The sequence below is a fragment of the Bison bison genome, unplaced genomic scaffold (assembly GCF_000754665.1).
Source record: "Bison bison bison isolate TAMUID 2011002044 unplaced genomic scaffold, Bison_UMD1.0 scf7180017864514, whole genome shotgun sequence".
NCBI lineage: Eukaryota > Metazoa > Chordata > Mammalia > Artiodactyla > Bovidae > Bison > Bison bison.
The window spans coordinates 172,781-177,172 of NW_011495067.1; the positions used below are offsets into that span (position 1 = coordinate 172,781).

Genomic DNA, 4,392 nt, shown 5'->3' on the forward strand with positions numbered 1-4,392 from the left:
TGTGTGGGGGGGCCAGGCGACCCCCCTCCCATCCTGATGCCTGCACAGGGCCCTCACCTGTCCAGTAGCAAAACTGGAGGCCTGGTGAGTCCACAACTTTAGAGCAAATGCTGCCTTCACGCTGCCAGCCCGGCGGGAACTCTGGAGGCCATGAGACCTGCAGGAAGCTCTGCCTTCTGTGCACAGAGCCACGGCGTCGCCTGAGTCTTTTTCGTGTTGAAAAGGCAGATTCCAGGGAATTCCTTGGCATCCAGTGGTTAGGACTCGGTGCTTTCATTGCCAAGGCAAGGGTTCCGCCCCTGGTCAGGGAATTACGATCCTTCAAAGCTGTGCAGCACAGCCCAAAATAAAAGACAGATTCTAGAGTTTCACTGCAGGTAATTTTCAAGCAGGAGCTTTTCGTGAAGGTGTCCCTGGTGATTCTGATGGGCTGCCTCGTTTGGAAACTGGCCACTAAAAAACCCCATAGAATTCACCGCCTTCTTTTGCTGGATGGGAACGTGAGGGTGGCAGGTGGCCTGGGACACCTGAGGTCATCTGCACCCAGCGGCACCTGAGCCCTGATTCAGGAGGGAGGTGTGATCAACACCTGATGCAAACAACTCCTGCCTCTGGGAAGCGGCTGGCCACGCAGCCTGCGAGGCAGACGTGCCCTGGAGACCAGCAGACGAGGACAGGACCCAGCCAGCTGCAGCCAAGGTCAGGCACCAGGGAGAGAACAGGAGCAAGTGCAGGGAGTTCCGGGGCATGTGCCACCCCTGACCACCATGTGAGCTCCACTAACCGAATAATCAGGATGCAGACCTGCCATGGGAACACAGAGGGTCTCTCCCCAGCCTGTCCCTCCAAACCCCTGCCCCTTCTCAGAAGCAAATACTGCTTCCACTCGGTGACTTTCTGTTAGTCTCTGGGCTTTCCCCTGTGTTTCCATATGTGGATGTGCACGCACGTAGATTTTTTTTCTTTTCCCCACACAAATGTGCTTAAATCTGAAGTTTCTCCCTGAAAAGACCCTGACCCGAGCTTTCTCAGGCAAAGAGTGTTAATGATCTCCACCCTCTGGAAAGCAGTGAGGGATGCAGGCCCTCCTGACGTGGCCCCAAACTATAAACAAGGCCTTGAGTCTGTTTTCAGACACAGCAGAGCGGAGTGGAAATAGCTACCGTGGACCACGTGAAGAGGTAAACTGAGGCGAGCGCAAAATTGCCGAAAAGATGAGTTTATTCAGGAACAGCAGTAATTGCATCAGGGCACACAAACTGTAGAAGCCATAAGTGAGTCAGTCAAAGGTGTGGAGTAGGCTATGTTTATGGCCAGGAAATGTAAAGAAGGGAGAGTCCAGTTAGTCTATTAAATTAAAAATCAGTTTAAAAAAGTACAAAGACCAGGCCTGAAAGTTCCCTGAGCAGACAAAACCAGCCCAGGCAGGCAAACAAAGCTCAGATGAGCCTAACCCAGGTCATTTCTTTTTCTCACCTCTGGAACCGTAAGCAAACCTTCCAAGGCTGATATGAGGCAACCTATGACCAAGGCCCTCTCATTTAAGAAAACTGTAATATTATCACTTTTCTGTGAACCAGGCATTTACAGAAATTCTGTTTCTAGTCCTGAAGTTTTATTTTTCTGAGGGCACATGCATAAGATTTTCCATTTTATATCTTCTGGTTCCATTTCAGATTGAAATCCTTTCACAAACGTGGGCTGTGGCATTTAGAGAAGGGCCATCGCTGGGGTGTCAAGAGTTTGGGGAGCTCTCAGGAGTGGAGTCCCGGGAGTTCTGGGGTCCTAGGAGACGGAGAGTTAACCGAGGTGCAGACACGTGTGTTAGTCGGGATGGCTGCTGTAACGAAACACACAGGCTGGGAGCCTGAAGGGCAGAAGCTCCTGTCTCGTGGTTCTGGAGGTGGCCTTCTCACCATGTGCTCATGTGGCAAAGAGAGCAATGAATCTCTTCCTCTGCTTATAAGACTACCCGTCCTACAGGGATGGGGCCTTGTGACTTCTTTCAGCCTTAACTACCTCCTTAAAGGCCCCACCTCCAAACACAGGGCTTCAACATGGGCAACTGGGGGACACCATTCAGTCCATGGCAGCACTCATTTCATTCATTTCCTCCAGCGACTGGTCATCTATACCGACAGCAGACTCTCCTGGGAGGGGAGATGATGGGGGTCTCCATGCGGCCCCTCCCTCAGACCTCACTGATGTCAGGGGAAGCAGCCAGCATGCCAAGAACATGACAGGAAGGAGGCTGTAAAAGGGGCAGCCCAGAAGTACCAGCCACTTTTAGGACAAGGGAAGGTCAGGGAGGACTTCTCAGAGGAGGTGGCTGGCAAACAAGAGAGAGGTTCACCCACAGGAGCCGCCAGCCCCCAGGAGCAGGGCGCCTTCTTCCCTCCTGCGGCGCTCAGCACATGGTGGTTATGTCATAAATATCGTTGAAATGCAGTCGAGTCCATCTCTGCTGCAGAGTGCTCCATGCTCAGTAGTCACGCAGGGCACGTGGGCTGGCCCGGGGCCCGTGAGCTGTCAGTGAAAGTGGCTGTTCTTACTCTCAGGAGCGCCGCACACAGGTGCCCCGCCAGTCCCTCCCCTGATCTGTGTAAACACCACACATGCCAGCTGTGCAGACCTGACGGGCTCTGTCTGAATCTCCCTGGTTCACAGACGGGGCAAGTCCAGCCAAGAGGTTGTCCCAGCCGTGGTGCCAGGCTTGGCAGCTCCACTGAGAAAGCGGGAGCCTGGAGCCCTGCCACTGACAAGGAAGGGAACCTCGGGCTGGTGACGCACGTCTCTGTCTGCTTCCTTCTCGTCCAGTCACCTCTCCCCTCTCTTTACTCTCCCAGCTCTCCACCTTCAGTCACGTTCTGGGCTCACATTCTGCACCTCGGGAAACCCAAACCGAGACACTGCTTCTGCGGAAATGTCTATGCAACTCACCACCACTTCCCCGAATCACCTCCTCCTCCTGGTTATGCTACCTTGGTCCGGGGCATCACCTTTTACCTAGACAGAGCCAGGAATCGAGCTCAATCTGTCTCCAGTGTCTGGGAGACTTTTCTTTCTTAAGATCCCTTGAATCCATGTCTCCTTTCTTCCCCTCTTCATGACCTTAGTTAAGACCCTCATTGCTCCACCAGCTCCTCCCTTGGCCTCACAAGTCCAGTCTTCTCTTTCTCCACCCACACTTCCCTGAGATGGTTTCTAAAATGGCAACTGGCTTGTGTATTTCTCCTGATTCAAATCTTCCCAGACCTCCCTATTGCCTAAGGAAGAAACCAAAGCCAAACTCACACACACTCCCTCAGATCCCTGCCTTGTTCCGTGGTCTTCACTTGCTGCCAATCTGAGGGCCTATCCAGTGCCATGGCAACGGCCTGTCTGCTCGTCCATCTCCTCAACTAGACTTTTGCAGGAACCAACATAAATCTTGGTCGTCACTGCACCCCAAGACCCTAAACATCACCCAGCACATAACAGAAACCACATATACACACTTGAGTCAGTGAGTGAAAGGAGAAATGTTTGAATACGATGAACTCTGTCCCTTCCCCTAAATTTTGCTGTGCACTTAAAACTGCTCCAAAAAATCTGTCTTGACAAAAAAAAAAAAAAAGTTTAAGTGACAGAAGGAGCTCATAGATTATAAAAGATTTGAGAGATATTTTGATTAAAAAAAGCAACACCAGCCAGAAACTAGAAAGACTAGTATTAGTCAACCTTGGGCAGGAAGAAAATTCAATCCCTAAAGGTTGGAGGAAAGGCAACAGCCCGGCTTTTGTGAGGGACGAGGGTGAAGTCCGGGGCACCGCATGGAAAGCACAGCTCAGCTAAAGGCCTGACGCGGGCTGCCAGCCAGGCGGCCATCTCACTCAGTGCCCCCGGGGCCACCTCTCCGGCTCCCTGAGCCTCTGGCGGGAGGGGTTTGCAGCGTGCACTCCCGTCCCAGGAACTCCATCTGAGCGGCTCCGCGGGGACCCAGAGCAGAGCAGGCGCCGCCTCCAGGCCTGCAAGCCCAGCGCAGGATTCAGCTGCAGCCAAATGGAGACGCGTGTCCACGTGACTCCCCGACGACTCAGGGCTTGACGTGAAGGGTTATTTATTTGAATCTGTCCCTGGCCTTGGACGCCGCCCTTCACGTCGGTGTGTGCGGTTGTGCAATCCTCCAGCCCTATAAAGGCGGTGACCCTGCTGCCTCTGGAGCCTCTGGAGCCCGGCCTCCCCTGAGCCTCCCTCCCCGGGCCTCCGGCCGCCGGCGGCCACCATGAGGGTCCTCCACCTGCTGCTGCTGGCCCTAGGCCTGCTTCTCTCCCAGCTGGGCCAAGGTGAGCCGGGACCCTGCAGCGCCCGGGGCTGGAACTCGGGGACACATCTGAGGTTGACCTTCTCTGC

General features: G+C 53.9%; 1 long non-coding RNA gene across 1 annotated transcript in view; it reads left to right on the forward strand.

Moving 5' to 3' along the window:
• The first annotated feature begins 4,027 nt into the window (after window positions 1-4,027).
• The window catches only part of LOC104981026, an 11,389-nt gene continuing 11,024 nt past the window's right edge, over window positions 4,028-4,392 (forward strand). Inside the window, exon 1 of the long non-coding RNA XR_824327.1 lies at window positions 4,028-4,325. This is a non-coding gene — a long non-coding RNA (uncharacterized LOC104981026). The remainder of the gene's footprint in view (window positions 4,326-4,392) is intronic.